This window comes from Dromiciops gliroides, chromosome 6 (genome assembly GCF_019393635.1).
Source record: "Dromiciops gliroides isolate mDroGli1 chromosome 6, mDroGli1.pri, whole genome shotgun sequence".
Classification (NCBI taxonomy): domain Eukaryota; kingdom Metazoa; phylum Chordata; class Mammalia; order Microbiotheria; family Microbiotheriidae; genus Dromiciops; species Dromiciops gliroides.
Genome location: NC_057866.1, coordinates 203,739,901 through 203,754,147, shown reverse-complemented (window position 1 = coordinate 203,754,147; position 14,247 = coordinate 203,739,901). Strand labels below are relative to the sequence as shown.

Sequence of the window (14,247 nt, the reverse complement as noted above, 5' to 3'; positions counted from 1 at the left end):
AAGCCATAAAAAGCAGATAAAGTTTCAAATTAGAGAAGTCTGATGACATCTGAGGTAGCAGAAAGCAGTTTTATCTAGGCTATGCTTATTGAATGCCTACTATGTGCCTGTATCTGGTCACAGAGATAAATTAGATATGGCTCCACCATCCTTCCTTCCTCCAGCCTCCAGAATCTTTCAAGCTGGGAAGTCATGGGAATGAATATCCATAGTTGGCCCCCTAAAGATATGCTTGAGCTTTCCCTCTTTTTATTTTCATTTTTATTTTATTTATTTATTTGCTTACTTATTTGTTTGTTATCTATTTTTTTATCTATCTATCTATTTATTTGTTTGTTTGTTTTGGTGGGGCAATGAGGGTTAAGTGACTTGCCCAGGGATACACAGCTAGTAAGTGTCAGGTGTCTGAGGCCACATTTGTACTCAAGTCCTCCTGTATCCAGAGCCAGTGCTTTATCCACTGAGCCCCCTAGTGTCCCCTTTTACTCTTTCACAAAATAATAATACGCAGTGGATAAAGCACCACTCTTGGATTCCTTTAGGATTGTCTTGGCTCATTATATTGCTGAGAATAGTTATCAAACAATATTGCTTTCACTGTGCACAGAGTTCTTCTGGTTCTGCTTACTTCACTATTCATCAGTTCATATAAGTCTTTCCAGGCCTTTCTGAAATCATCCTGTTTGCCTTTTCACAATCATATACCACAGCTTGGTTAGCCATTCCTCAATTAATGGGCATTATTTTGATTTCCGATTCTTAGCCACCACAAAATGAACTGCTAAAAATATTTCTGTACAAATAGGTCTTTTTCTCTTTTTTGTGATGTCTTTGGCGTATAAACCTAGCAGTGATAATCTTGGATCAAAGGGTATGCACAGTTTTATGGTCCTTTGGGCATAATTCCAAATTACTATTTAGAAGGTTAGATCCATTCACAACTCCTCCAACAGTGGATAAGATTACAACTCCACAATCAGTAGATTAGCATCCCAGTTTTCTCACATCCTTTCCAACATACAAAATTTTCCTTTTTTGTTATATTTACTACTCTGACATGTATGTTAATACTTCAGAGTTGTTTTAATTTGCATTTCTCTGATAAATAGTGATTTAGAGCAGTTTTATATGACTATAGATGGCTTTGATTTCTTTGCCTGAAAACTGCTTATTCATATCCTTTGACCATTTAACCATTGGGAAATGGCAATTTTTTTTTCTACAAATCTGACTCAGTTCTCTATATATTTGAGAAATGATGACTTTATCAGAGATATTTGTTTAAAAGAGTCCTTCCCAGTTTTCTGCTTTCCTTATAATCGTAGTTACATTACTTTTGTTTTACATTACTTTTTTTTTCAAAAACTTTTTAATTTTATATAATCAAAATTATCTGTTTTACATTTTGTATTCCTCTCTATATCTTCTTTGGTCATAAATTCTTCCTCAGTCCACAAATCTGACAGATGAACTATTCCATGCTTTCTTAATTTTGTTATGGAATCACCCTTTATGTTTAAATCATGTATCCATTTTGACCTTATTTTAGTATACAGTGTGAGCTGTTGGTGTATACCTAGTTTCTGCCATATTGTATTCCAGTTTTCCCAGCAAATAGTGAGTTTTTGTTCCAAAAGTTTGGATCTTTGGGTTTATCCCATACTAGATTACTATAGTAATTTATAGTAATTTGTACCTATTCTATTCCACTGATCCACCTTTCTATTTCTTAGCCAGTGCCAGATTGTTTGAATAATTACTGCTTTATAATACTTTTCAAAATCTGGTACTGCTAGACTACCTTCTTTCTCATCTTTTCATTGATTCCCTTGATATCCTTGCAGCTTTTACTCTTGATGATTGTACTTAGCATATAATCTACAGTGCAGATTGTAGTGTTTTCACATTCTTACCAACTTAATTAAGCAGAGCAAGGCTAAGCCCTGTGTTAACCACATTTGCAATTCTGTGTCACATAGCCTGGAATGCAGTAAGACCACTTTAAAAAATATTTAATTGCCCCCTTTGATCTATAAATGTAGAAAGTCTAAGAAGTTTATTTTTGCCATTCTTTATTGTTTGCATCAATGTCTTTCTCATCCATGGAATTATTATTGGGAACGATTCTGGTATAAGAGGCCGGTTGGGGAAACTGCAATCATCCAGTACTTCACTGTTTCCTGGGAAGTATTATGAATTTCCAGAGTATAGACACACACATATAAGTACAAAGGCACATTACAAAGTCAAATGTAAATTCACTTTGGATTGTTCTTAAACCATTATTTTGTGTCAAGGCTTGTGATTTCATCACCGTAGTGAATACCTAGTGGGGAAATGACTTCTACCAATGCCAGTGGGGAAATCATCCATAACTTATAGTCTTAGAGAATTGTCTGATGTACTGAGACAGGAAATGACTTGTCCATGATTGCACAGCTAATAGATTACAGAGGCAGCACAGGACACCAGGTGTGCCTGAATCCAAGGTTGCCCCTCTATACATTATACCCTGCTGCCTCCCCCATACTGCATAAGAATATGGACTCATTAAGATTTCAATATTCTTAGGAACATGGAATCATAGATCATTAAATTTGAAAAGACCCTAACTTAGCAGTCATCTAATTCTCATTGTACAGATATAGTTATCCAGTGCCTATAATATGACATGGACTATGCTGGGTGCTGGAGATACAATGATCAAAAAACAATGAAACAGTTGTTCCAGCCCTTCAAGATACTATATTCTTTGTTGTGACCAAAGGACTAGATGGTGGCAGAGCTTGGTAGCGTCCAAAGTCTCTGGGTGTTTAGGTTATTGTACTTTACACAATGTCATCTTTATAAGAAAAAAATTTTGTTTAGACTATCAAAAATGTGAAGCTTAGTAGTATCCTTATAGAATACAAAAACCTATCCTATGTCCTTTATACTTAATTTTGATTTCTGCTATCTTTCTTTTATGCTAAGAAACCATTATTAAAGACTGTTTTAATTTAGAATATGTGTTCATCATAGGGTAATAATGATTTTTATATAAAATGAAGATCACAATAAGCAGTTTTTCTTAATGATTATTATTTCAGAAAATTGCTGTACTACATATTTGTTTCAATCTAATTAGTTATGTAGAACGATGGCAGGTTTTGGGCTTTTTTCTTTTTACTTTTTGGTTTAGTATTTTGTTTTGCTTTAAAAAAACAGGAATAAAAAAGGAATGATAGTCTGATTCTAACTAATCATATGGGTCCATTCCTGAGAACTAAATGAACTCCAAATTAATTTTCTTCCTTGTAAAAAAGTGAGCTAAAAAGAGCAAATACTTTCTCAACAGTAATTTAAATCAGTGCTATAGTGTGCCTTAGCTATGACTTCTTACTTAAACAAAATATTTAAGCTACAAAACTCATTTTGTCTTTTCTTCCATATTCATTGCATCTCATTTGGTGCTTCCTGAAAAGAAAAAAAGCCAATGAGTTTTGATGTCTTGAAAACTTACTTTTACAATGAAATCTATTCTAAATGGAAAATGCAATGTTCTATTAACAAGCTACTAAAAAAAAAAATCCCATAAGGGTTAGAAATAGTTACCAAACCTGACTTAATTGGATAGTCTACAAATGGCATATTTGAGTAAGCAGAATAAAATGATTACATCTATTAGAAAAATTTTAAATGTTATTAGACTTGCATAAAATGATGGGGATTCTCTCCATAGTTAGTCTTCTTTCTACTGCTTATCCACAATTACCAAATCCATAGTACATTACTGAATATTTCCAGAATTCATTGTCTAATCCATTATCCAAAGTCAAAGCTACACTTTCCATTTTGGGGTGATACCTGCTATTTAGAAGAGTAGAATTAAGAAGATGAAATAGCACCAGGCATTGGGATTCCAACATTCTAAACCACTAATTTAAAGGTTAAATGCAATACAGTCATTTTTATATCTCATTTAAAAAGCAGTCTGTTTCTATCTTTAATCTTCTAATTTCAGAGAATTAGATGTAAAACACTCTTCATTCATTGTAGGTACAGAATGATCAAAAGAATAGAAATTTCGATCACAAAGCTAATTGTGTTGTCAAATGACCTCATACATAATGAATCATTTTAAATGATCTACTTTATAATAACTGTACTTTGCTAAAGGTTAAAATAGCTTTACTTTATGAGAAAGAATTGTACAAATGAAATAAAAACTTGCTTTATTTTAGCTATAGCAAGAAAAGAATTGCTGGCATATTTAGAGTTTATGTTGAGATATTTAGAGTTTATATCCTATATCTATTCATTTAGCTTAAGAGCTGGGAAACAAAACTACTATAACATAAAAATTTTAAGGTAATACAAAAACTGATTTTCAGGATGTAAGAACTTAGATTTCAGTACCTCTATTCCCACTATTTCAATTCTCATTTATAGATAGAGAAAAGATATATCCATCTATACCTCTAAGCCTGACATCTTGCCTAATATTTAGATACAAACGCCTTACCTGCTGGACATCTTTCTTAATTCACTCCATCATTCATCATTATACATGTATTTTTTTTACAAAACAATGGGTCTAATACAAAGTTTAGAGAAGACATAATTGTTTTCATTGTGGCACTGTCATTTAGAATAGAGGTTCTTAACTTTTTTTGTTTGTTTATTTCATGAATCCCTTATAGTCTTGTAAAAGCAATGGGCCCCCACATGCAATTATATTTTTAAATCACTGAAAGAAATGCTAAATTGCAGTGAGAAGCTAGTCAAAATAAAGATGATTTTCCCCCCAAACAAGTATATGGGCACAAATAAATCTACTCAGGGACCTCACATTTCTATGAAGCCCCAGTCTGGTCTACAATGAGGAAAGCATAAATACATATTGGCAATACTCTAAAATGCTAATAATAAATACATTGACAAGGTATAAAACTAAGTGCTGAAGCCCTCATGGCAAGATTATAACAAAAGTTGGATCAAGTAAGGTTTTGGAAGAAATAGAATGTTAGTTGAGCTAAAAGTATGTTAAAATACAGGAGGAAAAATGAAAGAGAGAAGTCATGTGTGATACTGGAGACATCATGAATATACACATGAGGTAGAAAAGCTCAGTATATATAAGAAAGACATTACTTGGATATTTTTTCAGGAATTACAAGCCCACTGCCTTTTCTCCAAACTTGCCCCTCCCTTCCTTACTTAAAACAGTTTTTTATTTTTGAGATGAACTCCTCCCAGTTACCTACCCTGTATTCAAAACTAAATTATCAACATGGCAAGAACTATATGAACTGATGTAAAGTGAAGTGAGAACTGGAAGTTCATTGTGCACAGTAATGGCAATATAATGATGATCAACTGTGAAAGACTTGGTTACTCTTGTCAATAGAGAGATCCAAGATGATTCCAAAGAGCTCATGATGAAGAAACGCTACCTCCAGAGATAGAACTGATAAACTCTTAGAGCAAATTGAAGCATCATTTCTCATTTTTTAAACTTTTTGCTTTTTTTCAAGATATGGCTAATATGGAAATATGCTTTGTATAATTTCACATTTATAATTGATATTGTTTTCCTTCTCAGTGGGTGGGAGGGAGAGATTCTGGAATTTCAAACTTATGTAGAAAAGATTGTTAAAAATAAATATTTTTTTTAAAAAAATCTGTTATCAGGGGCAGCTAGGTGGTGCAGTGGATAAAGCACTGGCCCTGGATTCAGGAGTACCTGAGTTCAAATCCAGCCTCAGACACTTGACACTTACTAGCTGTGTGACCCTGGGCAAGTCACTTAACCCCCATTGCCCCGCAAAAAGAAAACAAAACAAACAAAAAAAAAACTGTTATCTTTAACTCCTTTCTTCTTTACATCCCTAACAACCAATCATTTGCCAAGTTCCTTCTACCCATAAAATTTTATGTTCGTTATCTATTCTTTTTAATGCCCACTCTCCTAGTGCTGATGTCAAAACACCTTAATCTAGTATTCAAGGCCTTTCAAAACTGTTCTAACCGTTATGTCTAATCTTCTCTTATAACATTCTGGTTTATATCGTCTTTTCGTCAAACTCAAGTCCCTCAAATTCATGGTTTTCTAGCTTTTCTATATGTCTGTGACTATATCATTTCTATGTGATGCCTAAAGTATATTCCCTTATTATTTCCTTGTGTTTAAATCTTTTTGTCCTTGAAGATCCAGCTGAGGTACCATTTGCTCCATGATGCCTCTCCTAATACTCCCTATTTGGGAATATTTCTACTTCAAGGATTTTCAAACTATTTTTTGTGTAATAACACTCAAGGAATTTGGTGAAGTCTAAAAATCCCTTCTCAAAATGTTTTTAAATGTTCAAGAAATAAGATAAAATGCAGAGGATTGAAAAGAAAAATAATTAGATTCAAATAGTTGCCTATCTCTTCATCTAAATATATACATGTATGCATATATTTACATATATAAATATACATCTTATTTAAAGTTTTCAGAATTCGAGTTAAGAACATTTGAGCCAATTTGTATTTTTCCTATTCCTTTTTAAAATACTTCTTTTAGGGGCAGTTAGGTGACACAGTGGATAAAGCACCAGCACTGGATTCAGGAGGACCTGAGTTCAAATGTAGCCTCAGACACTTGACACTTACTAGTTGTATGACCCTGGCCAAGTGACTTAACCTTAATTATCCTGCAAAAAAAAAATAAAATACTTCTTTTAAACAGTTAGGTGGCTCAGTGTATAGATTCCTAGGACTGTAGTCCAAATTCTTCCTTAGACACTAAGTTGTGTGGCCATGGGCAACTAACTTAATCTCTACTTCAGTTTCTTCATCCCTAAAATGGGTATAATAAGAACATTTACCTCCTAGTGATTTTTGTATAAAGAGATTTAAACCTGAAAGTCACTTATAAAGATTAGCTGTCATCATCACCAACATTTCACATTATACTTATACTTTTGCATTAGACATTGCAAATACATTTGCATTATAATTTGTGTAGCTATTTCATCTCTTAAACCAAGACTCTAAACTCCTTGAGGTCAGGGTAGGTACTATGTCTTATTTTGCCTTTTAATACACCTAGTTCAGTGTTGCAAAATTGTCAGTTAATAAATTTTTGATTGCTAAATCTATAATTCACACCAGAGTATAATACATTTTTACTTCACCCTAAGGAATATTTCTTCAAGAGGACTTGAATTCCCAAAGACTTTAGTTCTTCCTGTGAAGACTGATTCACTATTCTCAAGGATGATAAGTTTTAGAACTGGAGGGGACATAAAATGTAGGCTGCTATAATAAAAAGGGAATTGACAAAGTCATAAAGGATCTTTTAATCTGGGTCTAAAATTTACTATTTACTAGTTAAGTGATTTTGAGCAAGGTTTGTGATTTTTGAAACTCTCTCTCTCTCTCTCTCTCTCTCTCTCTCTCTCTCTCTCTCTCTCCCACTCTCAATGCCAATCCAACCCAATCAATTGCCAATTCTTATTAATTCTACCTAACATCTCACATATCTATTGCCTTCTATCCAATTCTACCACACCCACCCTAATTCAGGTTCAATTCAATTCATCATCATCCTTTCTTCCAAAATGATCATCCTCCTATTTGCTTGATTCCTTCTTGTTTCCACTCTTTCCCTGATGCAGTCTTACAATGATAGAGCTAACAAAACGATTTTCTTAAATAACAGGTCTGGCCATGTCAATCTCCTTAAAAATTTTCAGTGACTACCATTGGCTTATAAGGCAAAATACAAAATCCTCAGTCTGGCATGAATAATGCTAAGCAATGTGGACCCCAACTCCTCTTCTTATTCACATCATTCAACTTTATGTATATTTTTCTCTCTTCAAACTTGCCTGGTAGCAATTTCCTATACATAAAATCCCATTTACTAATACCGTATCCTTGCACAGGTACACTCCCTTATCTACAATATTAACCCCTCCCTAGCTCCTTTACAGACTCAACTTATGTAGCATATCTTGAAATTTTCTTGATCCTCTAAGTTGTTAGTGCTTTCTTGAAATGAGTGTATATTTTCAATATACACTGAATTTACTTATTTGCATACATAAGTTATATGTTATATCACCCCAGGAGAAAGAAATTGCCTTGAGAACAAGATCTTTTCTTCATTTCTATTTCAACACCTAGCTAGCTAGCACCTGCTACACAGTAGATACATGAAATAATTTTTGATTGAATTACATGAATAAGAAGCCTTTCTAACCCTCATCTCTAAAATGTGGATTAATAACACCTCTTCACAAAACACTTGTGAAGAAAATGCTTTGATTAACATGTAAGGTGTTGCTGTTGATAACTTGGAATGCATAAGAAACAAGCATTCCACGATGATAAGGGGATTTTAGATCAGACATTTTAGATGTCCTCAAAGATTACATGTTCATGAATTCATAAACACATATATATTGAAATAGATAATATGTTTATGACATATGTATGAACAATTATCTAGGACATATATGTGTTGGTATAAAAATATGTGCCTGCATATACACATAGTTGTGGCATGCATATAATATGCTTAGGATACATATAAGCATGCATGGATGTATGTACATATGTGTGCATTGTGCATATGATTACATACACGTCCTACAAGAAGATAACTGCTGTATCAGAAAGTGCTTTGTCATTAGAGAACCCAAATACCTGTGACCAAGACAATTCATTTAAACTCTCAAGGCCTCAGTTTCCTCAATATCAAAGAGAGGGATAAGATACATTACCCCTACATTCTCCTCAATATCTAAAATTAAGATCCCAATTCCTATCTCATGTTTATATAAAAAGGAGAATGGTCAAATCCATACAATAGGCACTATGTAGTGTCAGATTGTGCCCAGCCCTCTTGCTGATGATGCTTAAGGATGACTGAGTTAGATACCTATTTCAAAGTGGCTCCAAAGCATACTAGGACATAATAAGTTACTCAAAGGGAACACTTGCCAATTCTAGCAATGCTATAATATCTCAAGGAGGAGGTCTGTAACTATTACTCCATTACCTCTAACACATACTAGTGAAATGAATATTATTTTTAAATTGTTCTTGTAAGTTACTTCTCAATTTATTCACAAAAAACTGTCAGGAAATGCTAATATTATCTATAAACTGATGGTCAGTACTTTACAATACTTTTTTGAAATGCTTTAAAAATGATAAATACGTGAAGGAATATGCCTTATAAAATATGGTTTATTTTTTATAATGGAACCAAAGCCTACTAAATATATTTTCTGCTGCAGTCAGTTCAGAAGTCTGTGTTCTGGGTATTAACATTTATAGCAATTAAAATTATAATTAAAATTTATAGCAATTAAAATCCTACTATTAACAGATAATACTTGTTTTATGTATTGTTTCCAACATTAATTAAAATTCAATATTTTTTCACTTCTAAATAAGAGGGGCAATGTGGTAGAGGGGAAAAAAAGACTATTATAGGAATAAGGAAGATCATCAATGTTAAGGGTTAAAATTCTAGCTAAACTGTCTAAAATATCTAATGAGTGGTCGCCAATAAATTATAAGCTTTAGCAAGAGTTAGACTTTTAAGCATTTATTAAGGAGAATAAGAATTTGGTAAAGAGAGAGAGAAAGGCCTAGATTCCTATCTATTAAAGGGAGAGCACATTTCTAGCTCCCTTCTCCGCCAGAGTCCAGAGGAAAGAGAGCGAGACTGAGCGCCAGTCTCTTCCTTCCTCCTCCCACTAGCCCGCGTCACTTCCTGACTCCTGGTCTTGCCCTCAAAGACCTTCCCTTCATGGGCAGAACTCTTCTACAGTAAGTATCCAGCAGGTGGCGTTATTCCAATCGTTACATCAACTTATCTCAGACTCATAGCGGATAAATATCTGTGACCAAGTCATGCAACATCCCCGTGTGCCCACCCAACTGTCTGAGACAATTTCAGAGGAAATCCTTCTCTTATTGGTAGGTGGATATTTCTCACTGAAAATTCCCCAAACCAAATCAAAATAAGATGTCAAAATTGCTTCCCCAACATGTTGCTTTTCAACTATTCCATCAGGGCAGACACTTATGTGATCAACACAAAATGGGAAGAAAGGACTCATTGGAAAAGGTCTTACTATTGTGAAAGACTGAGGCAAAAGGTAAAGGACACGGCAGAAGATAAGATGGATAGATAGTGTCATGGAAGCAAAAGACAAGATCTTGAATAGTCTTTGGGAGACAGTGCATTATAGAAGGGCCTGGCATGCAATCATACATGGAGGTCAAAAAGAGTTAGACACCATTGAGCAACTGAACAAAAACAAAATAACAGGTGGAAGCTGTGGTACCTCAATAAAAACCTTTAATAATGAGGTCAACTGTCAATGGTTACAGAAAAGGCATAAATGTACCCTTTCAAAAGACAAAAAATAAAATAAAAGAGGCAGGTGACTAGGGGATAGTGAATCATTTCTTACTCATGAATCCAGCAAAGCCCAGCAAGGGCTAAGACTCTTAACTGGTGATCTGATCTAGATGCTTGGCTTTGCTCTAAGCAAGTAATGTAAACTCTTAGGGCTGGGAATTTTGAGGGTTGTTTTCTTTTTTCTTCTCTTTTTGTAATATCTGTCAACTACCTTGTACATGATAGATAACTGATCATTTTTTAGTTGAAGAAATGTGTCATTTTCTTTCAGAAATATTGTGAGTTTTTAATAAAGAATGCTTATATATGTACATATATGTGTATATATGTATGCAAATTTATATGCGTGTTGATAAACTGTATGTATATATATAAAAATTATAAGCCTTAAAGTGCTATGTAAATGCTAGCTATTGTTATCATTATTAATAGGTTTGGGCTTTTCCTAGACTGGCTAGGTAAGTTGGTCTAGTAGGCAGTCATGGAAGCTGGCAGGCAGGTTGCAAGGTAGCCTAGTGTTACAAAATGAGCAACGATCAATGATTCAGAGCTGCCATGTAGACTCTGAGATTGTTTAGCTTTGTTGCTATGCTATGCTAAGTCACCTAAATTTTTTGAGCCTGTTTCTCTATCTATATAATAGGAATGATGATAGTGGCATTACTTAACTCTAAGGGTTATTATGGAGAAATCACTTGGTCAACCTTAATTATGCTATATAACTGTTATAATAATGGATTGATAGTATATGTAATCATAGTCATATAAATCAAAGAGTATATAAGATCTTTATGTAATATACATTATATAGAGGGAACTATTGAAAGTAAACTCGCTAAATACAAAGAGCTAGAAATCAAACATTAAATACAAATTAATACTAAGAAAATGAAGAGGGGACCACTAAAAATGGAATAATCTTCTTATCAATCACAAAGTTAGAACTAGGTAGGGACAGTTTGTAACTGCTTGATCTGGAAGAATCCACATGGTATACTCTTGTTCTTTTCCCTCTCTTTTTTTCTGACATTTTTGTTTACTAATAAAATGTGGATTAAATTCACAAAACATTTTTGGCTTCAGAAAACGTGAAGAGATGGAAATCCACCTAAATATTGATGCATATGCTCATGTTAGAAAATTCAAATAAATGAGACAGTATTTTTAGAAATATTCACTTAATTCAGGAGACAAAAAATAAAGTATTCTTCAAAAATTATACATTTGAATAACTGGAGATGGTGAACTATGTCAATGGAAATTAGTTTTAATAAAGTCAACATCTATTCTTAAGCTCTTAGTTTCAATTAATCAAAAGAATATGAATCGGGGCAGCTAGGTGGCGCAGTGGATAGAGCACCAGCCCTGGAGTCAGGAGTACCTGAGTTCAAATCCGGCCTCAGACACTTAACACTTGCTAGCTGTGTGACTCTGGGCAAGTCACTTAACCCCAATTGCCTCACTAAAAAAAAAAAAAAAAAAGAATATGAATCAGCAACAGGGAAAGTATTTAAATTTCCCTAAGATTTCTACATTTGTGAAAGTCATACAGTTGACTTTTAAAATTACTAGTCACAGTAAGAAATCTGGCCACATCTCTTTAATAGGGTTAAACCATGATGTTAAAACAAGTATCTTCAAATTTGTCCAAATTTGGCTTTGCCTGAGGAAAATGTTGTCATTTTGCCTGCTGAGATCACAGCAGGAATCTGCTCAGAATAAGTTGTGAATCTAGATTTCCCCAATTATGTATCCAGGCTTATCCTTATTTCCGAATTCATGTATTTGTTCATGTTCAACCCCCACACCAAACCAACTTCTTAACCTCTAATCCCTTTCTGACTTTCCTCCATCCATATATTACATTTTATCTTTTTTTATATCTACGTAGATCTCTGTGTATACAAGCGCATATATGTGTGTGTGAGTGTGTGTGTGTTGACATTTGCATTTGTAGGATAGGATCCTATATCTAAAACTAAAGGGAACCTGTAATTGAACACCTTCATTTTCCTGAGGCTATGGGCAGATTATTTGTTATTTGTTCAATGTCCCCTAGTGTTAGAAGCAAGATTCAAATCTATATCCTTTGTTTCCAGGGCCATTGGTTTTTCCACTGTACTGGATATAGAAATGAATAATGGAAGCAAAAAAAATGCAAATTATTGATAATAAAAATAACTACTTCTCTTGAATAGTAGTAACATTAGTTAATTGTGGTTAATGGAAGAAGGTAGTAGAAGATGGGAGAGTTAAATGAGGACTGCAAAAGATATAGAAAGGAAAGGAACACATTAGTTATGTACCTATGTATCATTAATTATGCTAAAAACTTTACAGATATTACTTAATTTGATCCTCACAACAAATATGAAAGCTAGAGGTTATTATTTCCCCCATCTTAATGTTGAGAAAACTAAGACAGAGAAAGGTTACATTACTTGTATTATGGTCAAACAGCTCATTAGTAGGTGTCTGAGGCCCTGTTTAAACTCTGTTTCTTCCTGATGACAGGTCTAGTAACTCTATCCATTGAGTCACCTTGGAGTTATAGCTGATTGGAAGTCTCTTGCATTTATTTGGATGTTGAGAACTGCTCCCTCCAATCTTTCCTGTTATAATGTCATAAGGCACACTATACCCAGTGGTTACAAAATTAACACTCTTCAGAAAGCAAAATTAATTTCTTCATTCTGACTAGAGAGAGGGAGCCTTTGGGTAATTGAGCTATTTTGTCAGAGATGTGTATTAATGAGGAATTAATAAATTTGAGGTTGGTATAAAGCAGGAGTAGGGCTAAAAGAAAAAAGAAATGGGCTTATAATTATCTGGGGTGGGGGTGTGTGACAGGGAATGGCTTGTGTAAAATAGAGGGTGTTCCAAAGTCTTAGTGGAGTTTTAGTTTTACTATTATAAGCTGTCTAGCCAAGTCAATTAATAAACTAGCAGCATTTCACTAGCATATTCTAAGGGCAAGGCATTCCCCATATCATTTTACAGCATTAATTTATTCTTATGAAGCTTTCCTGTAAAGCAAATTAATTCATATAAAATTGTATTTTCCCAATGACTTTCATTATAAAATAGAATATGCATTTCCCTGTTTTAAAAAAAATTGCCCATGTTTAATGAAATGTAATGAATTTCTATGAGAATCGCAAGTACTTTTTTGGGGGACAGTTTATTACAATGGAAAGAAAAAAGTGTAACTTTAACAGAACATGCTCATACTGAATACTGTGAACTCTATTTTCCTGCCATACTAAGAAACCACACAATCCTTCTTTTGCAGAACCTCTAATACCTTATAGAACCTACTAGTTTCAGAAACTACAATAATGATTTGGATGAAACAGTATATCTGGACTGAAGGGATAAATAGCTGTGACACAGTGGAAGGGAGAGAGGAAGAGGGGAAGAAAGAAAAAAGGAAAGGAGGGAGAGAGGAAGGGAGGGAGGGACAGAGGGAGGAAGGAAGGAAGGAAGGAAGGAAGGAAGGAAGGAAGGAAGGAAGGAAGGAAGGAAGGAAGGAAGGAAGGAAGGAAGGAAGGAAGGAAGGAAGGAAGGAAGGAAGGAAGGAAGGAAGGAAGGAAGGAGGAAGGGAGGGAAGGAGGAGGGAAGGAACAAGGATTTATTCTTTGCCTACTCTGTACCAGGCACTGTGCTAAGCTCTTTACAACTACTATCTCACTTAATCTGCACAACAACGCTGGGAGGTAGGTGGCATTATTAATTCCATTTTATAGTTGGGGTAACTTAGACAGACAGAGCTTAAGTGACTTGCCCATGGTCACACAGCAAGTATGATTTTTTAACTCAGGTCTTCCTAAATCCAA

The 14,247-nt window shown here is 34.2% G+C and overlaps 1 long non-coding RNA gene across 1 annotated transcript in view; it reads right to left on the bottom strand.

Annotated features, from left to right (window-relative positions):
• LOC122730770 overlaps positions 1-14,247 on the bottom strand; it is a 698,032-nt gene that overhangs the window by 346,445 nt on the left and 337,340 nt on the right. The gene's annotated exons all lie outside the window — the stretch shown is intronic.